Below are 23,840 nucleotides of genomic sequence, written 5' to 3' on the forward strand. Positions count from 1 at the left end.
CCCATCCCCCCTCTCTCTGTCCGTTCCAATGGTTCAAATGGCTCTGAGCACTATGGGGCTTACCATCTGAGGTCATCAGTCCCCTAGAACTTAGAACAACGTTAACCTAACTAACCTAAGGACATCACACACGCCCATGCCCCAAGGCAGGATTCGAACCTGCGACCGTAGCGGTCGCGCGGTTCCACACTGAAGCGCCTAGAACCGCTCGGCCACACCGTCCGGCTTCCAGAAATCTGGGAAAGAAACTTTTACAACTGCCTCTTCTGTACCCACATGGTAAACGCCGATAGCGCAGCGGCCAATGTAACTGGCTGGGAATCGGAAAACCGAGGTTCGAATCTCGAAGAAACCTCGCGGATGTTGTTCTTATCGTTTTTATTGATAGGGATAGGAGGGTTAATATGGTAAGTAAATCAATAAGGAATGATAATAATAAGGTAGGCAAACTAATTTCCCCAACTCTGTGAGTTAGTGAAGTATTAAACTTTTAGGGCCTTGTCACCTGGAAACAACTCCGAGTAAGAGTGCTGCGATTCCTCACGAGGGATCACTGATTGCCAACCGCGCGACGCTTGTTTACAACGAGGCGCGGGACAGAATGCACGCGGGGAGATTAATTTTGTACCGGTGGCCTCTTCGTCATATTATAGTTGTGAACCTGGAAGAGTGAAGGTTTCCAGCACGAGCCTTATAGAAGTCAATCGGAAAGAGTTGTTTTCCGTCATTAGGCTGCCACGAACCTCGCGGATACATGTTGTGATTTTTCCATCGTTAATGCGCCGAATGAAATACGTTTTGTGAATGAATATAGTGTTCTTCCGTAAGTAACATATGACGAGTACGGTATGTAGTTTGTAGTAATTAGCTCGTCTGTTTGTGCCATAGTAACTAATTATTGTTTGTTATGTCATATCTTTCAAGTGCATAATCTGAATAATGGAGGATGTACACCCTTCTACTAGCGCTGTAATATAAGGTGGGTGCCTGTCACGGACGATGGCAAGCGGGAAGTTACCGACACTGTGTTTTGGTTTGTAAAAGTGTTGCAAGACAGATTCATTATCAACGCACTACCGGAAGCAGGCAGTTTTGTTTCTCGGCGTTTCAGATTCGCCAGTTTGAAAACATTATTTCCAGGCTTCAGAATTGTAGAGAGCTCCTGGGAATCCAGCGGGAATTGCACAACCGCACGGATGCAATAACTATTCACAGCATTATTCATAACCAACTTTCATCACCTATTTATAGGCAATGATATCGTATGCGTGGTATGCATCAAAATTAATTCCCGAAAAAGACATATTTTTAAATGTAAACCAAGTTTGTTTTCCGCCGACTCTTCGGAAGGAACAGTGTAGCTATCGAAAGATGGCGCCGTTAGTATATTTGTTTCGAATGTTTATATGACAAGTACCATCCATCTAGTTGTTCGAAGAAAAGTGAGGACACGGAACAGTGACTGGAAGAGCCATTGCAAAGTGATCTGGAGTAACATTTTAGTTGTTTACTAACCCAAGAGGTTTGAGAAATTTATTTTCGTACCTTATTATTACCATTCCTTATTGATTTACTTACCTTATTAACCCTCCTATCCTTATCTGTTGAGATATGGAAAAATACAAAAGGAAAGAACAACATTCGCTAGGTTTCTTCGAGATTCGAACCCGGGTTCTCCGATTTTCAGCCAGTTACCTTTCTTCTTTTTTTTTTTTAAATCTCATTTCGTTCGTTTTCGTTCGTTGCATCTGCTCGGGCCGGACGTCGTAAGACACCCGTTTAAGTTCGTCGTTGATTGATTAACTCAGTTTTCTTATTACAGAAGGCAGCCCACTCTCTGACCGAACACACTGAGCTACCATGCTGGCTAGTTACCTTGGCCGTTGCGTTATCGGTGCTGTCGGCGAAAAGCGTTTACCATGGGGGTACAGAAGCGTCAATTGTAAAAGTTTCTTACCTCGATTTCCGCAAACGTATGCGTTTTCGGCCTCCTTACCTGATAATGAAAAATGCTCTATTTACAATTATCTATCGATCTCGCCAATTTTGAGTCGAATGCTCGTCATAACTTCTGGGAGTGATTTTCTTAAAAACGCGGGGGTGTTGACCCAAAATATCTTACATTTCTTCGTTTTAGGTTGTACACAAGCGACCTGCCAAATGTGAGCCGAATCGGTTGGCCGTGTCTGAGGCCTTCCCTTGTTAGTGAGCCGTCGACGTAGACAGGATTACACCTGGCAGATTAAAACTGTGTGCTGGACCGATACTCGAACTCGGGACCTTGGCCTTTCGCGGGCAAGTGCTCTACCATCTGAGCTACCCAATCACGACTCACGATCCGTCCTCACAGCTTCAATTCTGCCGGTACGTCGTCTCCTACTTTCCAAACTTCACAGAAGCTCTTCTGCGAACCCTGCAGAACTAGCACTCCTGAAAGAAAGTATATTGCGGAGACATGGTTTAGCCACACAGCCTGGGGGATGTTCCCAGATGGTGATCACTTGTCCGCGAAAGGCAAAGGTCCCGAGTTCGAGTCTCGGTCCGGCACACAGTTTTAATCTTCTAGGATGTTTCATATGAGCGCACACTCCGCTGCAGAGTGAAAATCTCATTCAGGATTACACCAGCTGAAGTGCTGTATTATGAAGCCGAACCTGCGAACGAAACTGTACATTATGCTACATTCAGTCGGGCAAGATGGTGGTCAGAATTTCATGTGTTCACCTAAGATGGTACTGTACTTCGCTGTGTATATGTTGTCTAGCTACTGATTTCAAACATATATCACTGTTATACGGGTAGTAGAACGGGTACATGGCGAAATGTCCCTTCATAATAGCCGTATCTCAAGAGAGTGTTACACAACCATTAATGTCCTCGGTCTGTATTATGTCATAACGCATAACGTCCCAGCATCCTTGAGGCTGTCCGCGGATGACGCTATCGTTTACGGTGAAGTCATAATACTGAAGAATAGTAGTAAAATGCAGGAAGACATGCCGAGGGTCAGGTCTCGATTCAGGGATTGGCAGTTGTCCCTCAGTATAAACAAGTCTCACATATTACGCTTAAATAAGCGGAAAGAATCGCTATCGTACAATTATGCGGTAGAATAATCATTGGAAGCAGTCACATTCATTAAATATCTAGGGTAAGCATACACAGCGATTTATACTCGAACGACTACATAGAACTAATTGCAGGCAAGGCAGATGCCACACCGAGATTCAGTGGAAGAACCTTCACGAAGGATAATCCATCCACAAAAGTGAACTATTGCTCTTTAGTTTGGGATACGTATCACGTAGAACTGATACTGAAAACAGAGAAGCTCCAAAGAAGAGAGCCCGCTTCGTTGCTGGTTATTTCTTAAACGCGAAAGTGTCACCAGCATCTTGGCCAATTCCAGTGGCAGATGCTACATGAAAGGCGTTGCGTGTCACGGTGTGTTTTACCCTTAAATTTCTGAGAGAGAACTTTCCTAGAAAAGTCAGTTAAATTATTTCTTCCTTCTATATATATCACGCAAAAAGAACTCGAATGTAAAATTAGAAACATTCAATGTTACACTGAAGCTTACCAACAATTGTTCTCTTCGAAGACTAATCGCAGCTGAAGCAGGAAATACGGGGGATGAAACAGCCTCCCACAAAATCCTTAATGAGGCTAGCGCAATATGCATGCTGAGGCACCTAAGACAGGCCACCCCACGAATATGTCCAGTATGCATCAATATACCAAGGTGCAGTTTTGACAAGTTCTAACGGAACATATGGCGAATTTCGTGACTTTCGCAATTAACTTTTATCGTTTATAGTCGTCTAATTCCGACACCAACTTTCTTTCTATCTTTCTTTCTTTCTTCTAAACTCAAGTACCTCGAGTTCCTGATATATGCTGCTGATGAAGTAACTGGAAGACATTCCACAGGGCATAATGCAGTCAGTGTGGTACCAACGTGAAGAATGTCTAATTTCGCACACATCACGACAGACCCCCTGAAGAGAAGATTGGAGGAAGCCAGAACGGTCGTTCAGGAAACACAAAATGGTCTCCACTTTCGCAAAACTTTACTATACCTTTACCCGTGGAGTAAGTTCCAAAGCAAACGTCTGTTACGAAACACCGACGACTCCCAAAGGTATGAAGAGGCTTATAATACGAGCCTGTGCTCTGTTAGTTCCAGATGAAATACAGCGCCCAGAATTGTTTCCCCAGAAGCATTGTACTGCGTGTAGCAATGCTCAAGGTCTACATTTTGAGAACTAGCTATGACAGACATTATAATAAACCCACGAACAGCATCTGAGTTACATGCTTGTTCACAATTGGTATAACAGGTCAGACTTTTGTGGAACCTCTTATCCTGACGATGGGACTATGGTTTCCGGAGCTATTATCTTGATACTGATTAAGCAATTCCCATAAATGTTACGTCCTTGAAATTATCTTTGAAGCTTCTTTCAAACCAAGCAGAAAAAACGAAATCAGTGTTGAAATTTGGCGACTATAAACGATAAAAATTACCTTTAAACATCGGGAAATTCGCCATAATGTCCGGTATAGCCAGTGGAAAACTACTTCCCAATGTATTTATTCAATGTGGATAGATTTGGGTGACCTGTGTTAACTGGCTCACCCCGTATGTTTCCATATTGGATGATTATTCTGCCTTGCTAAACAAAGATGTTGTTCACTAATTATTATATGTATAGAACTAACGCCTATAACCTACATTTCAGGCAAACTAGTTCTGCAACAGTTTAAAAGCCTGTGCTATGTTTGCGATATTCTACTAAAAATATTGTTCAGATGTACTGAGAAAAAGCAGAAGCATATTTACCACCACTGAACAGCTGTAAAAACCATTTAGAAAAGTTATGAAGGGTTTGTTGGATATTGTAATACATCTACAAGTATACACGAGTTCAAATTCAGAAGCCTTCGATGTAATGTCGCATACGCTGTATGACAACTTGCTCGGTCTAGGGCGCTGCAGTCATGGACTGTGCGGATGGTCCTGGCGGAGGTTCGAGTCCTCCCTCGGGCGCGCGCGCGCGCGCGCGTGTGTGTGTGTGTGTGTGTGTGTGTGTGTGTGTGTGTGTGTGTTTGTCCTTAGGATAATTTAGGTTAAGTAGTGTGTAAGCTTAGGGACTGATGACCTTAGCAGTTAAATCCCATAGGATTTCACACACATTTGAACATTTTTTTTTTACAACTTGCTGCTTCAGGAAACCTAACAATTAGTGACAAATATATATTGAGGTGGGGCTTCAACAGTTCGAGTCACAGTCTATTAACTGTAAGTTTAGTGACTGCGAGAAATCGCTAAGGAGTGCGGACTCGAGTGCGGCGAAGTATGGGGGGGGGGGGGGGGTGTTACGCCTGCCTCTCGCAGTACAGGCTTCTATGAAAGCAGAATTCCTGTATGCAGGCTTAAATATTATATGTAACCAAAACTGAAATCGTCGTATGTGCTGATTTGCTTAATCAAGATCCTTACTGCAACAGTTACGTACATTTAGCACTAAGAAAATGAGTACAGTACAGCAAAGTGACATAGCAGATGATAATGACTACATCACATTGTACTATCATCTGGGTAGCGTTAGCTGAAGCCAAAAACAAATGACTATCGGAATAAGCGTTTCGACTTCTATCGACTTCTAGCTGTTAGGAGCTACGGAGCTGATTGGCCAACTTAAAGTTAACACGCCAAATAAATGTGAATATAAAGTTGGGTCGCTTGAACTAGACATGTTGATCAATTTCAGTCTGCTCCTAGGATCGCTAATTCCTCAAGTTCCTAACCATGAATACACAAAGAAAATATACAAATGTAAAAGCATTTTGCTAAGTGTGAAATGGGTTATTGGAAACCATGGGAGTAGTTCCTTCAGTTTCTACTAAAACTAGAAAAGAAAAGTGGCATTCCTTGGCTGCGTTCTGTTAGTTGAGCGAGTGGAAGGTGGATATTTAAGAAACACTAGATTTAGTTTCGGAGTAATCATTTTGCTGTTGAGCACAGGGTTCTTACACAGTGCAGAGGGTGTTCCTAACGCGTCTTTCATATGAGTTTCCCGACTTCGTTCCAAGTTGCCACTAAGAGGACCAGCGCGCCTGGATGCGACGTTTTGATTTAAATTTAAAGCCGCTACTCCTCCGGCTGTCTTAACTTTATAAGAACACTTCTCCAGGACAGAGGACGCTAAATCAGAAAGCCTGGGCGTTGTTGAGACTCCTTAACTCCGATAGCAATTCTCCTTGCCCTTTGTAGCAGACTGTGAATTTTATGACTCCAAAGGAAATATGTTCGGAAAATGCCAGTTTCAGGATAAAAGAAATTTAACTTCGGATGGCTTTGGTATCCACTTCAGAGCACGGAGACTACACAGGTCAGCAAAAAAAATTATTTTTGTCAGCTGCATGAGATATTTTTACTGAAATTTATGTTTTAGAATGCGCTAATTTCAGAAGTGATGTCCGTTTTTTTCTATCATGTAAGGTTTTTTTGCAAATTAAAACACAAAAAATTGGTAAAAGCACTCGTTTATTCAGAATTGTAAAACATAATATTTTTTTACAACCAATGAAACATTATTTTGAGACATATAGTAACAGTATTATACTTATTCATGTTTTTATGAAACCTTTTCCTCTTTTCCTTGTTCCTTCACCGAGTTCTTTTCCGATTTCCATCTTTAGTTCCCCGCTTAAGCATCCAGCAGTAGTCAGCAAACATGTTGACATGCCATCTTTCTTGGTACCGTCTCTCGATATCACGGACATCCTGGTGAAACCGCTCCCCCTGTTCTTAACTGTCAACTCCCAGGTTTTCAGGAAAACTGTCTATGTGGCAGTGTAAAAAATGGACCTTGAAGCTCATCTTGCAGCCATGAGCTTCGTATGCTGCTAGCATCCATTGAACAATGGTTTTGTAGTCAGGATCCTTTGTATTTCCCAAAAACATTCGCCCTAAATTCTTGAACGATACCCAAGCTTCTTTTTCCTTCTCATTCATACATTCCTCAAAGAGGATGTCGGTTGAAAGTGTTCTTATGTCGGGGCCAATGAAAACTTCCTCTTTCGACTCTGCTTCTGCCAGATTCGAGAATTTTGTACATAGATATTTAAAACCGTCCCCATCATTTTGCAGCGATTTTACACATTGTTACATCAACTCCAGTTTGATATGGAGAGGGGCCAACGAAACCTTTTCTATTGGTACCAAAGTAGTATTGATAACATTTTTCTCTCCAGGTTTTTAAAGTTTCTCGGGGTGGCCAATCACTTTTACTCTAGTGCTGTTCTCTGGCTCTACTATCCCAAACCATACATTGATGGTCCTGATATTGATTTTTTCCACGATAATGGCCAAATCGTTATAGTTTTCATCCATATGCACAGAATGTCCCATAAGAAGCGATGAAAATTTATTTCGATTGTGCTATAATACTAGTTTAGTTTTGGATGAATCAATGAATAGGCGCCATTCAGGTGAGTCATACTGCATATCAAATCAATGCATGAATCCTTCCACATCATTGGAAAAAACTTAATTTCCTTGTTTTGAGAAAGACTGGGTAACTTATTTTTCTCGGTATCTAAACCATGAAAATGAGGTGCCAGATGATAAAAGGCCTTTATTTTTTAGTCTGGAACCTAACAGTTCGGCTGCATGTTTTGAAAGACCTAAATTTCTTACTAGAACATTGAGCTCACTTTCAGAAAATAGTTGAGGCCTTTCATCTTTGTCTGAAGAAAATTCTGAGCTTGATTCGCCCAGAGGAGGTAATATAACTTCGTCCTCCAACTCACTCGGATATTCATCCAAACTGGAAGGTGGCTGTGGGATAGGTATTTCAGAGCTATGGGGCACTGGACGCATAGTTGAGTCAAGGTTAGGATAACTTATGCTTCTTTAGTTTTTCGAATTGAATCCCTTTACGTCAACTGAACAGAAGTAGCAACCAGTGGTACAGTTTTTCTGCTCACGCCACATCATAGGAATTGCAAATCGAAATGAATTTTTCTTAACCTTAAACTACAAACGAAGATCTTCTTCACACCTTCTACACAACTTACATGGGGACCATGGTTTATCTTCATCACCAAGTTTTAATTTAAAGTAAGCAAAATAAACTTTCCTCATAAGATCACTTATGTTTCTCTGTTGACATTAAATAGTGTATTCACCACAGATATAACAAAAACTGTTTGGAGAAATCACACAACCTCTTGTAGCCATGACTAGACAGAAACAGCAGCAATATTCACTTGAATAGCAATATGTCTACTGAGAGTTTCTCTTCATTTCATGCGAGATACGAAACGTCATATGACTTGTCGCAACACGATAAAACTGAACAATAAGATTGTTTTTATTTGCTTCTGGCTCCCAGGAGTTCACGGTAAAAACTTCAAGTGGTGACAAAGAATAGTTAACATTGTAAATTTTTTTAATTTTAAATTTATGTAATCAATTATAATTGATATAATTTTTAATAATTATTAAATTTAAAAAACCACATAGGTTTATTACTAATGAACATAAATACTGAAATATGCATGAACATCTATGGGATAGAATTTTTTGAAAATTTTTCCTGTTTTTGAGAGGTCAAAATCTATAAGAAAACGTTAAAAAATTCTATGCAGTTTTTTAGTCGCAGACCTGTGCTGTTATTAGCGCTGCTCTCACTATTAATGGCAAAACTCCTTAGACGCAACAGACATCTAAGAACGGGCAAAAAGTTAATGTACACACATCAAAAAAAGTGGAATTTATTATGCCTTTTTGAAACTCGTTACGTTGACACATGGTGTTTCGTTTATACTGGCATCTCTGGAAACCGATTCCGACACACAGAGCTACCTCGCTAGACTCGGAGTCCAATTCTCTGAGAGAAAACTTGGGCAGATTTTGTCCAGTAAGTCTTTCTTTGTATTCTTCACAGTATCGCGGAAGTTGCAGCTTAACAACGCTTTTATCGTTATCGTCAATTAGATGTTTATTGTGTACAGTTTGCTTCTTAAATCACGCTACGTTTGCCATTATGTGTCTCTTGTAATTAGTACTACACCAACTTTCTCAACGTTAACAATTTGCTTGATTTTCCACCACTTTACCGTTAGCATTGACACTGCATTCTAATTTTCTCTGTCAACAAATGTAACAATGTTAACAACAAGCTGTGGCGACTGCTCACATAGGCGTTTTCTGGGATTACTTTCCGTGCATGCGCTGAGAGACGACAGCTCGCGTCGCTCTGAAATGATCCCTGGCTGTACTTAGTCACGTGACCAAGTTACTGCCTGCTACGGCCTAGTCCACGGTTAACTTTGTGGAGTAATGAGTGGATGTGGCTGTGGAAGATTTCCTAGCAGTTGACCCTACGTCACGGTCACGGCGTATGATGCAAATTTCTCCTCAGAGAGTCACCGAGTAATGACACAAGACACACTGGACCAGATATGTGAGTTTTACTTGCCAACTTATTTTTCTGCTTAAATAATAAAACTGTTCTACTTCTATATGGAAAAAAGTACCACGACAGTTATGTCTTGAGAACGTCTTCATTCTACCACATGACTCTCAGGCCTCACCACTACCAAAAGACTATTTGATTTCCTTAGCACATTTACTGCTGGTTCATTGTTACTAGCACACGTGGGCTAGCTTTGATCAGGAGCTTATACGCGACACGGTGTTGTCTTCAGTTCCCAAATGTGCCGCCGAAACTAGTCGTTTGATAGAATAAAAACATTCTCCAGAAACAGCTCGTATATGGCATCAGCTAAAGTGCCTCTGTAAGGGTTTGTTTTATACAGGAAATTGTAATTTTGGTAATATTTTGGACGTCACGCGGAAAAGTAAAGTTGCAATTGCTTCTGAGTAACAGTAGGCAACATCTTTGCCAAAGAGGTTGCTCTGCGAGAGACTGTCGTAGAACCTTTGCTTGTGAGTGGAGTGTGCAGTCTTGGAGGGAGGGAGGGACGGGAGAGAGAGAGAGAGAGAGAGAGAGAGAGAGAGAGAGAGAGAGAGAGAGCGACTCGTGCTGTGTGCCAGCAATAGTTTTCTTATATTATTTTTAATTTATGGAGAGATATTTTGTAAATTCTTTCAGAAGACTTCAAAAGGTACTGAAATAGCTCATTTGGCGAGACATTCAAATGTAGTAATTAATTTATTATGGTATTTAGAATTGGAGATTTTTATGATGCAGCGGCAATAGTTTGGAGATAGCAGCAGGACAGAATTTCTTTATTGCACAAACAGGTTAACTACTTATAATTTACCTATGATACAATTAACATTTCAACACTGACTTACTTTTTAGACAGGGCATTTCTGGTAATTATTTATATTCCATATTTTTCTTGCACTCAGATTGCTTGTATTATTGCTAACAGGACAGTTTTCTTAAATTGAACGGAACAGACTGTACTGTAACCATAGCGTTCCAGAACACCATATAATGTTTCATTTCTGATTAACTTATGCACTGGTGATCACTTTTCAAGAATTACGAGTTTAACTGTTTCCTTATCACGAGTTTAGCTTCACATTACCAGACAGACAAAATACCATGAAATATAAATATACTTTACCATACAACAAAAATTAATTAGCCAATTTCACCTCATCCATCCAGTTAGATAGACATCCATAAATTGGTCTAATTCTTTTACTAGGTTACTTAAAAATGTTAAGTTACACATTATTATAACAGGTGAAATAGCTTTTATTCAACGCTGCATTACACTTCAAAGTGTCGCAGATACATAACACTGGTCTTAAACTTAGTGACTAAGGTTCTGTAAACAATCGACGACATCCAGAAAGTTCAAAGAAGAGCAGCACGTTTTGTATTGTCTCGAAATAGGGGAGAGAGTGTCACGGGCATGATACGGGATAGACACCACTAAAACAAAGGCTATTTTGTGGCGTAATCGTCTCACGAAACTCCAGTCACCAACTTTCTCCTACAAATTCGAAAATATTTTGTTGACGCCGATCTACATGTGGAGAAACGATCGTGATGATAAAATAAGGGAAATAAGAGCTCGCACTAATAGATATAGGTGTTAGTTCCTTGCGCGTGCTGTATGAGATTAGAGTAATAGAGAATTGTGTAGGTGGTTCGATGAATCCTATGCCATGCACTTACATGTGATTTGCAGAGTATCCATACAGACGTAGATGTAAATGTTCGGTAGTCTTTCCTGAGGAGACCTGTACAGTGTGTAACCTTGTCCATATAAGTGAAATATGGAGGATAAACAGTTCAGGAAATAAGAGAATAAAGGCTTTTCAAATGTGGTGCTACAGGAGAATTCTGAAGATTAGATGGATAAATCGGAAAACTGACGAGTAGTTACTAAATCACGGAGTAATTAATTAGGTAATGTTCAAATGTGTGTGAAATCTTACAGGGCTTAACTGCTAAGGTCATCAGTCCCTAAGCTTACACACTACTTAACCTAAATTATCCTTGGGACAAACACACACACCCATGCCCGAGGGAGGACTCGAACTTCCAACGGGACCAACCGCACAGACCATGAATGCAGCGCCTTAGACCGCTCGGCTAAATTAGGTAATGAAGAGAGTAAAAATTGTAAAGAGTGACCAATGCTTGATTACGGTAACCAGCCTGGAGTGGCTGCAGGTTACGTAAGATAAAGGAATTGAACCGGTTGGAACAGCGTGGAGAGTTGAATCAAAACAGTATTGGGGATGACGACCACAACAGTTTATCTTGACTTTTGAGATTTTAAACCAATAAAAACAATCGGCGTAAATTCACAAAACAAAAGAGAGGGGCTCATGGACCGGAATGTCCCTTCTCTTGGGCACTCCATTTCATTTTAACGCAGCCGCCGCTTTGCTGCGATTCGTGGCGTGGCGCACAGCGGCGCGGAAACCTACAGTTTGAGACGGAGGCCATTGCTCACGGGTGAAGGCGCTACTTGTTCAGAAATAAATGCCCCGTCGTCGCGTCTCGTGTCGAGTCTGGCGGCCGGCTGAGAGACTCGGTGGCAGCGACACGTGTGGCCCTGGACTTCGCTGCCGCCGGCTGCGACTTGTGTCCCGGCGCCATTGATCGCCGCCAAGAGCAGCGATTCAATCAGGGCGGCTGCTGCCAGGTTCACTGCTCACCTGTCTCTTCCGGCCGGACGCACCAAAAAGTGGAGAGAGACGTCGGCGCGAGGGAAAGAAATGGCGCTGCCGCCGAACACCGCCACACGACGCCTCAAAAGCCCTGCCTCGAGGCGACAGAGGTTCTCAGCGGGCTTATCTCTGGTACCCTGTGGAAACGTCATATCCTCTGCAGAGACGACGCTTGCATGCGCCGTACGGCTCAGCATGATCCTCTCGATTTTATTACATGCTCTGCACAGTGAGGTCTGCTAAGGAACGACATGACCCACTTCCTTTCAGGATAAGCATAGTGGATATTCGTGCCATAAAAGAGAGACTGCAACGAATGGAAAACTTAATAGTACTCTTTTAAAAGCACTTCCAATAGAGGATTTCTTTGGCTGAACATATTTTCTTTGTACACTGAAGAGCCAAAGGAACTGATGTACCTGCCTAATGTCGTGTATGGCCCCCGCGAGCACTCTGAACTGCCGCAGCGCGGCGTGGCATGGACTCGACTAATGTATGAAGTTGTGCTGGAGGGAACTTGTAACATGCCCGGGAGTATAAATGGAGGGGGGGGGGGGGAGGGGGTACCTTTTAAACTGACTTCTCGTTTCGTGACCGTTGTTTTACTTGACCGTGCGCCCTGTCCACACCACGTACCTGATAATCCCGCAGCGGTCGTACTATTCTGCTCCACACTGCTGTTTGCTTGTCTGGAATTATCTATCGAAATGTGCAAGCGGGGTTAGGGGAGCCACTCAACGTTAAAACTCAACACTGTCCTATGTCTGGTATGAACATCTATATTCTGAGACGATATGGAAATCACAGGTTGCACTGTTTACACTCTAAGTCGTAAATGTTTATCCCATTTAACAATCTTGATGATTAACAGTCCAAAAAGATCATTCGGACGAGCGTACGCGTAACCGATACGACGCTGGTGATTGTTGATGATGCGGAAGCCGAATGATCGAACGAAAGTTCTTACGCTCGTCACACATACAGATATCTGGTAATAGCCCTCTTTGTCACTAGTAACGATATAACACTGTTCGTACAGTTAATTTTTCACTTTTCAGTTCTCACTTGTACGAGCGTGCGCGTAACCGTTGCGGCGCGGCTGATTGTTGATAATGCGAAAACGCGATGATCGAACGCACGTCCTCAGGCTCGCTACAAGACGCTGGCACTTGATTGCACTCTTTTGTGGTAAATAGTATTACTGATTCACATTTGTTCATTCTTGGAGACCGAACACGGCGCGGATGATGGATGCTATGCGACACGCAACGAGAGGATACATAAATACGTTATCGACGGCACTGCTCATTTTCAGTTACTTATTGACGCACTTTCCTCTGACTCACCTCCATATTTCATCACTTTACTGTAACAGCACTGGTAGCAACACTTCAACCTGAATACTAAAAAAGCCTCTCACACGCAGAGCTACACACTACACAACATAACAGTCCCATGTCCCGCGTTCGACTCACTACAGACGTGGCTGCCCGCAAAGATACTCCACAACTAAGCCAGCGATATGACAATACGCTTACAAACTGACACCATAAATCCTCCAGGGCTGTCCACAAATCCGTGAGAGTAGGAGGGGGTGGAGATCTCTTCCGATCAGCACGTTGCAAGGTATTCCAGATATGCTCAATAACGTTCATGACTGGGGAGTTTGGTGGCCAGCGGAAGTGTTTAAAATCAGAAGAGTGTTCCTGCAGCCACTCTGTTGCAATTCTGGACGTGTGGGGTGTCGCATTGTCTTGCTGAAATTCCACTAGTCCGTCGGATTGCACAATGGACATGAATGGGTGCAGGTGATCAGACAGGATCCTTAAGTAAGTGTCATCTGTCAGATTCGTATTTAGACGTATCAGGAGTCCCATATCACCCCAACTCCACACGCCCCACACCATTGCAGAGTCTCCCCCAGCTTGGAAAGTCCTCTGGTGACATACAGGGTCCACGGATTCATGAGGTTGTCTCCATACCCATATACGTCTCTCCGTTCGATACAATTTGAAACGAGACTCGTCCGACCGGGCAACATGTTTCTAGTCATCAACAGTCCAGTGTTGGTGCTGACGGGCCCAGGGGACGGGTAAAGCTTTGTGCCGTACAGTCATGAAGGATACACGAGTGGGCCTTCGGCTCCGAAAGTCCATATCGGTGATTTTTCGTTAAATGGTTCGCACTCTGACACTTGTTGATGGCCCAGCATTGAAATCTACAACAATTTGGGGAAGGGCTACACTTCCGTCACGTTGAACGATTCTCTCCTGTCGTCGTTGGTGCCGTTCTTGCAGTATCTTTTTGCGGCGGCAGCGATGTCGGAGATTTGATGTTTTACCGGATTCCTGATATTCACGGTACACTCGTGAAATTGTCGTACGTGAAAATCCCCACTTCGTCGCTGCCTCGGAGTTGCTGTGTCGCATCACTCGTACACACCACATTCAAACTCACTTAAATCTTGATAATCTGCCAATGTAGCAGCAGTAACCGATCTAACAACTGCGCCGGACACTTGCCTTACATAGACTTGCCGACCACAGGGCCGTATTCTGCCTGTTTACATGACTCTGTATTTGAATAGGTATGTCTATACCAGTTTCTTTGGCGCCTCAGTGTAATTGAAGTTCGTAAATTGTGATATGTGGTTGTCGTAGTGGTCATCAGTGTGAAGGCTTGTTTGCAGCGGTTCTCCACGCTAGTGCATTCTGCTGTGATTGGTTTGATGCGGCTTGTCACATATTCCTCCCTTGCATGTATCTCTAGTTCCTTTACTTTACGTCCTCGTTTATTTCCGGTTATATTCTAGCCTTTGTCTTCCCTCACAGATTCAACTTTTACAGCTCCTTCTGCTACTATGGTGGCTCATTCCTAGTGCCTTTGTCGTACAATTCTATCCCCTCTTCTTGTCAGTTTTTTCCACTTGTTTCAGTACTCGCCGATTCAGCGGAGAACCTCGTCTTTCCTTATCAGCCCAACTAACTTTCAACATCGTTTTATAGCAACACATTTTAAACTCTGAGATTCACATCCTTTCTGATATTCACACAGTCTATGATTTACTATCATGCAATGTTCAAACGTACATTCTCAGAACTTTATTCCAACAATTAAGGCCAATGTTTGATACGAGTAGACTTCTTTTGACTCGGAATGCCCTCTTTGCCTTCGCTAGTCTGCTCATTACGTCATTTTTGCTTCCTCAGTAACGTGTTATTCTGCATCCAAGGTATCAGTATTCCTTCGCATCTTCTGCTTTTTAATCACCAATTATTGTATTAAGTTTATCGTTAATCTGTTTTCTGCTACTTCTCATTACTTTCCTCTTTCTTCGGTTTACTCCCATTTCGTATTCTGTTCTCATTAGACCGTTCAGTCCCTTCGAAATGTCCTGTAATTCCTCTTCATTTTCATTCAGGATAGCAATCTCATCTGCGAATAGTTTCATTGATAGCCTTTCACCCTGAATGTTAATCCCACTGTGAATCTTTCTTTTACTTCTATCATTGCATCTTCGATGTATATATTGAACAGTCGGTGCAAAAGACTGCAGCCTTTCCTCTCATCCTTTTTAATCCGTGCATTTATTTCTTGGTCTTACATTCTTATTGTTCCCTGTTGGTTATTGTAGGTACTGTATAGCACTCATCATTCTCTACAGATTACTGCTACTTTTCTCAGAATTTCTGACGACTTGCAACACTATATTGTCCAACGCTTTTTACGGGTCGTCAGATACTGGGAAATTGTCTTTATTTTTCTTTAGTCTTGCTTCTGTCATTTATCGCTACGTCAGAACTGTCTGTCCGATGTCTTTATCTTTCCGATAGCGAAACTGATCGTCATTTAACAGTTCCTCAATTTTCTTTCTGTATATTATTCTTGTCTGAAACTTGGATGCTTGAGAAGTTAAGCTCATTGTGTGATAGTTCTCGCTGTCCATGTTTTCTTCTTGATTATATGCATGAAGTTTTTCCGAAACTCTCGTGGTATGTCCCTACTCTCACTTATTCTACACACCAAGTTGAATAGCCATTTCGTATCCACTTCCCACAATGGCTCAATAAATTCTGGTGGACTATTATCTATTATTTCTTCCGTCTTTGGCTGCAAGTGTTCCCTAGCTCTTTTAAACACTGATTCTAAATCTGGTTCCCCTATATATCCCATACTGCTTCCCATTTCATCAACTGTTACGTCACCGGACAAGTCCTTTCCGCGTAGAGGTTATCATTGTACTCTCTCTACCTATTCGCTCTCTCCCTTGTCTTTAACAGTGGAATTCACGTTCCTGTCCTAATGTTGGAACCCTTGCTTTTAATTTCACCGAAGGTTGTTTTGACTTCTCTATATGCTGAGCTAGTTCCTCCGATGGTCATTTCTTTTTCGGTTTCCTCGCATATATTCTGCTCTTCTTGTTTGTTTCATTCCTAAGTGACTTATATTTCGGTATATCCCGGAACGTTTTTGTAACTCCTTCTCTCGCCTATCAGATGAAGCAATCTCCTGTTACCCAATGTTTCTTCACAATTACTTTCTTTCCACCTATGTTTGTCTGTCGAATTTCGGTAATTCCCATTTTTAGTGACGTTCAGATCTCTTCAACTGAACTGCCTACTGTGGTATTCATTGTCACTGTATGTACAGGGTGGCCCATTGTTAGTGACCGGGCCAAATATCTCACGAAATAAGCGCCAAACGAAAAAAACTACAAGGAAGGAAACTCGTTTAGCTAGAAGGGGGAAACCAGATGGAGCCATGGTTGGCCCGCTAGATGGCGCTGCCATAGGTCAAACGGATATCGACGCCGGTTTTTTTAAATTGGGAACCCCCATTTTTATTACATATTCGTGTAGTACGTAAAAAAATATGAATGTTTTAGTTGGACCACTATTTTCGCTTTGTGATAGATGGCGCTGTAATAGTCCCAAACGTAAAAGTACGTGGTATTACGTAACATTCCGCCAGTGCGGACGGTATTTGCTTCGTGATACATTACCCGTGTTAAAATGGACCGCTTATACCAATCGCAGAAATGGTCGATATCGTGTTGATGTATGGCTATTGTGATGAAAACGCCCAACGGGCGTGTTTTTTGTATGCTGCTCGGTATCCTGGACGACATCATCCAAGTGTTTGGACCGTTCGCCGGATACTTACGGCTAATCCGCACATCAGTAGCAGACAAATTGCGTGAGAATCGGGAATTTCAAAAACTTCGGTATTGAGAATGCATTGATTTCACCATTACCATATATCTATGCACCAGGAATTGCATGGCGACTTTGAACGTCGTGTTCAAGTCTGCCACTGGGCACAAGTGAAATTACGGGACGATGATAGATTTTTTGCACGCGTTCTATTGAGCGACGAAGCGTCATTCACCAACAGCGGCAACGTAAACCGGCATAATATGCACTATGGGGCAACGGAAATTCCACGATGGCTCCGACAAGTGGAACATCAGCGACCTTGGTTGGTTAATGTATGGTGCGGCATTATGGGAGGAAGGAGAATTGGCCCCCATTTTATCGATGGCAATCTAAATGGTGTAATGTATGCTGATTTCCTACGTAATGTTATACCGATGTTACTACAAGACGTTTCACTGCATGACAGAATGGCGATGTGCTTCCAACATGATGGATGTCCGGCCCATAGCTCGTGTGCGGTTGAAGCGGTATTGAATATCATATTTCGTGACAGGTGGATTTGTCGTCGAAGCACCATACCATGGCCCGCACGTTCACCGGATCTGACGTCCCCGGGTTCCTTTCTGTGGGGAAAGTTGAAGGATATTTGCTATCGTGATCCACCGACAACGCCTGACAACCTGCGTCAGCTCGTTGTCTATGCATGTTCGAACATTACGGAAGGCGAATTGCTCGCTGTTGAGAGGAATGTCGTTACACGTATTGCCAAATTCATTGAGGTTAACAATCATTTTGAGCATTTATTACATTAATGTGGTATTCCTATTTAAAAAACGCAGTCGATAGCCGTTTTACCTATGGCAGCACCATCTAGCGGGCCAACCATAGCGCCATCTGGTTTCCCCCTTCAAGCTAGACAAGTTTCGTACTTTGTAGTTTTTTCGTGTGACGCTTATTTCCGGAGATGTTTGACGCTATCACGATCAATGGACCACCTTGCATAGCCTGAGAAAACTTCAAACTCATCTCATATTTCCTCATTACTTCAGTATCCTACATCATTCCACATTGATAGCTCTGAGCTGTTCTCTTGGAATTAAGTCTATTCTTCTCATTACTGAATTGTGACCTGGGTCTATATCTACTCCTGTGTACTACTTACAACCCAGTATCCGATTTTTTAATCTCTAATATATAATCGATTTGGAATCCTCCCGTGTCTTTGAGCCTTTTCCGTGTACACATTCCCCTCTTGCGAATTTTGTTCGATTTATTTGCTATTACCATATGAAATGTATTATAGAATTCAATTATTATATTTCCTCTGACATTTCTCCTACCAAGCCCATATTCCCCGTATAGTTCTGTCTTCTGTTGCTTCCCCTACTACAGCGTTCCAGTCCCCTATGAGTTTTAGATTATCATTTCCCTTTACACTCTGAATTAGCCGTTCAGAACATTCATATACTTCCCTATCTCTTCACTTTCTGCTTGGGACGTTCACGTGCATACCTGAACTATATTAGTCTTGGTATGCTATCAGTTCTGTTGACAATAACCCCATCACTGAGCTGCATATAGTAACACATTCTTTACTCCATCTTCCTGTTCATAAAGAGGCCTATTACACCATTTTCTATTTCTGTTACTTTTGCTCTATAACCGTCCGACGCGAACTTATATTCACTGAACCCCACTATATGTAGATTGCGTCTTTCAGTTTCCCTTTTCCGATCTATAGCTTCCGTACCACGTTCAAAGTTCTGAAATTCCATGCTCCGACTCGTGAAATATTACCTTTTTGTTGAGTATTCCATCTTCTTCTCGTGGTTGCCTCCACGTTGGCAGTCCCACCCTCAAGATCCGGAAGGGAAACTAATCTGGAGCTTTTTGCCTGAGATCACTATAAACACCAAGTGTCTTTAATGTGGTGGCTCCCACTTCCTTCTCCATCATGATCCTGGGGCAGTAGCCCAACCCGAGGGCAAAAGGTCGCCCTGAAATTCTGTCCGCTCCAAAGCTCTATTTGACGAAGATGTTGGACGGAATGGGGTGAGGGAGGGGGGGGGGGGAGGTATGACCTCTTATGCTGAAAGTCGTCGGTCACTGTTGCTGATGATTTTTATTCAACATTTAGGTATTGACTGTGTTTGTATTCTATGCGTCACCATCCTCTTATACCCAAAGTCGATTCATTAATTCTGAAGCAGGTTTAAATTTGGGAGGCTGGTCACAAATTCACATCACTTGACACTCTGAAGTAGTGACTCCCTGCTGAGAGAGGTAGCAACTGTAGAATTTAAATAAAGAGCTTTTATAGTAGTCATCTGTTATTGTTTTTCATTGTTGTCGGCTCGCAGTCTATGTCCATGCTAGATTCGGAAATGCAACTTCATATAAGGCTTAGGGAATGCTCGTCTTAATTTTCTTAAATAATGTTAACACTGGTTGATTTTCTGTTGTCGAATAGATATATCTTCAGTAATTTCACATCACAATATAATTAAGTTCAACATCGATGCTAACTCAGCAAATACAAACTCGTACTACATACGCATACTGAATAAGAACAAAGATTTACCTATAAAAACATCGATCCCTTCATGAAAAACCACCTTCGGAACACACATTACAAAAATAAGTACAAGTAATTGTTTATCTTTGCTATAGTAAAGTGTTAATGTATGTTGACGTTTATACATTTCATATAGCTATTTGGTAGTGGATTTCTGGGGTTTTAGTCTTTAACTTGGGAATCAGTTATTTCATACTGTTGAAGATTAGGTTAGTGGCCTTTATCTCGCTGTAATCAGTTACATTATAGTACCCAGTATCCAAAACGGTCCGCTTATTCATAAACGCTAACCCTAGATTACAGCCTACAGCCATTAGATCTTCAAACCTTTGTATGCTCCACATTTTTATCCCCTTCCCATCACCACCCTCTGCATTACGAAATTGACGAATCCACCGATGTCTCACGATGTTTCCAGTCAACTGATTCCTTGCTTTATTCCAGTAAATTTCTTTTCTCCCATTCGATTCGGTACCTGGTAAATTATTCGATCAGTTCATCGACCACCAGCCAATTGTGGGACTACATTTGCGACGCTTCTATTGCCTTGTCTTCACTGTTTATCGTCCACGTTTAACTCTGATATAAGACTACACTCCAGAACAGTACCTCTAAACACGACTTCTTGGTACCTAAATTCATACCAGGTGTTAACAAATTTCTCTTTTATAATAAATATCTTTCTCTACATTAATAGTAGTCATTTGTTACGCTCTCTTCTTCGGCCATCATCAGTTATTTTGCTACTCAAATAACAAAACGCATCTCATCTACTGCTTTTAGTGTCCCATTTCCTAATCCAATTCCCACAATATCGTTTACATTGTTTCGACTACATTCCATCACATTCTTTCATTTTTGTTGATTGTCACCTTGTAATTTCTTTTCAAGACATTATTCATTTCGTTCAACTGTCCTTCCAGAGTCGGGCCATTGCAATCTTTGACAGAATTACAATGTCATCGAAAAACTTTAAGGTTTTTATTTCCTCTCACGAAACTTTAATTCCCTTTCCAGATTCATCTACAGTTGCCTTGCCAGCTTGCTGAATACTACAAACTGCTGTCTTTTGCACTCAGACAGGACAATTCGCTGCGCGAGAGAGTGGGAATTACAGGCTTCTTCCGCAACATTTTCAAATGGGTTCAAATGGCTCTGAGCACTATGGGACTTAACTTCTGAGGTCATCAGTCCCCTAGAACTTAGAAGTAGTTAAACCTAACTAACCTAAGGACATCACACACATCCATGCCCGAGGCAGGATTCGAACCTGCGAACGCAGCGGTCGCGCGGTTCCTGACTGTAGCGCCTAGAACCGCTCAGCCGCAACATTTTCAATGCGATTTCTTATACACATGAGTATTTAATCTGGAATCTGTTTCGGAAATTTCGATTTTGAAAAGAATGCATTTACTGGACTAGAGTATCTCGCCAAGTTTCTTTCTCAAAACGATTTTATTTACGCCCATCCCATACAAAGGGACAGTATCTTAATGACACTTCACACCAGCTAGGTCTCTCAATATCAGCTCCAGGTTTGTTCGTAAATGGAATTCACAAAAGAAGCTTTTTGTGTGCCACCTAAATTGAAACTGTGGTGAACTCAAACCGGAAGATGGCTAATTGAACATCCACAAACTGTAATTTGAGTAAATTTAAATGGAGGTGACATCGAAAAAATTGATACAGTAGTTCATCTACTTCTTTGTCAGTAGTGTTTTAGCAGCTAAAACAACGAAAAACAGGTTCTTCTTCAACACTTCAGCTAGCTGTTTAAACTTATTGTAGTGTTAATAGGACAAAAAATTCACTACTCTTGTAACAAATAGTTACGTAAGTGAATTTTGTTGCATGTAATATAGCAATGGAATATCATCCTCGCGTTATTTACACTCGAATATGTGAATAGGTAGTTCTCACAGACACCTTTAGAATAATGTTCAACCTTAAATCGGTATTTTAATCGTTTAAATGTGATAAACAACCTTGAAAATGAATTTAGCTGCAAGATATTGTGTATGACTTTGTAAGTTGGTAACTGACTTAGAACAATGAAAATATTCATTCAATTGGTAGTGACCTTCGAAATGAGTGATGCAGACTTTGAGAATTGTGCAGACACGTACACGATTGTAAACAACAACGTAGTAAGTGGAAAAACAGCACAGTTCTAGCGTATATTGTTGGTTTTTAACGAAATCTACACGTACTCTACTACGGTTTTGCATATGTTGCCATTGATACAAGGTTGTAGGTTATCTGGACTTATCTGACATAGCCACAGATTCCCAATTGTTTAGGGTCCAACCGATATGATCATGAACCGATATGACCATGAGCCACGTCCAACATTCATTTCTGTGATTATTTAACTCATTGTTGCTTGTCTGTTAGCAATGACAACTTTACGCAGATGCCACTGCTCTCGGACGTTAAGTGAATGCTGCTGGCCATTGCTTTGTCCCTGGTGAGAGGTACTGTATGAAATTTAGTATTCTCGGTACACTTTTACACTATAGACCTTGGAATATTAATTTATCTAATGATTTCGGGAACTGGAACATGCTATGCGTCTAGCTTCAACAGCCATTCCCTGTTTAAAATCTGTTTATTGCCGTCGTGTGGCCACAATCGCTTCGGAAAACTTTTCACATGAACCGCCTGAGTACAAATGACAGCTCCACCAATGCACCGTCTTTTAATGCCTTATGTATGAGGTACTACCGCCATCTACATACGTGCGTACTGCTCTCGCAAGACTTTTGTCACTTCAATGCACATTAGATAACTGTAGTAGTAACAATGTGCAGCACACTCTCTCAGACGTATGTCCGAAAAGTTACGAAAAGAAATAGCGAATTTGGTGGATAGATGCAAAAGGTCACGATGTTTAGACAGGTCTTATAAATTCTAGGTATTATAAAATGCATCACTAAAAGTTTTTTCAACCATAGTAAGCAATTTAGTACGATCAATAATTTATTTCAATTTCTGAGGCGTTAGCAAACAAGTTTGAACCGTTAATATATAATCAGTACCTAGAATATTACGCTACTTTTGGACTTACACTGAACAGCTTCAACATCATCTATTCTTTCAATTTCACCGCTGTTACAATAAATTATTATTTTCTTCGCACTTAAATTGGCGCACTGGGCATGTAGTCACCTACGACATTAGAGTAACTTATCATTTCTTCCTCCTGGTCAACTTTGCAGATCTTGCAGAACCAGCTTGAAGACATTGGTATTTTAGGTTTCGCCAGTTTTAGTTCTGTTTTTCTCGGGTTCTTCATCAAGGACGAATCTTTCATATGGTCTACCGGTGATTTAGACAGCAGACGATGCAGCTCTGCTGCTTATTCCTTCTTTCCTACTACAAGTCTCATGTTTGGGAATTGAAGAATTCAGGAGTGCATAAATTCATTAGAATTTTTTGATTTTTCTTAGATTTATTGACTTGCTTGTTCTCGCTCATTTCTAGCTTCTGATTGGATTTATTTATCGCAATGTTCGAACCACGAAAATGTGTGTCCAGTTGCAAGATTCCAGAACTGGAAAAGACACTGACAGCTTTTTGTACGGTCGCAGCCCTGCCATGGCTCTGCTAACAGCTGGCCAATCATTACGTGACTAATTTTGCTGCCAAGGTTTGCGCGAAGCCATTAGTTAGCTGCTTCGTTCCAATAAGCTGCAAGTGGCTTAAAAATGCAACGGCTGATGGGTGTAGCATGTAAGTGGTGTGTGGAAGTAGGCAAAGTGTGATTGCACTGTTAATCTCGCTAAAACAATATCATATAACACATACAGCACTACTATTGTTAGATCAATTATTAAATCAACTAAGTTGTTCATACATGTGTAGTGAATGTTGTTTTAAAATATGCGCGTATAATATATACGAAAAGTTGTCGTACAGTTTATAAGACGAAGTT

This window comes from Schistocerca piceifrons, chromosome 2, assembly GCF_021461385.2.
Source record: "Schistocerca piceifrons isolate TAMUIC-IGC-003096 chromosome 2, iqSchPice1.1, whole genome shotgun sequence".
NCBI classification, from domain to species: domain Eukaryota; kingdom Metazoa; phylum Arthropoda; class Insecta; order Orthoptera; family Acrididae; genus Schistocerca; species Schistocerca piceifrons.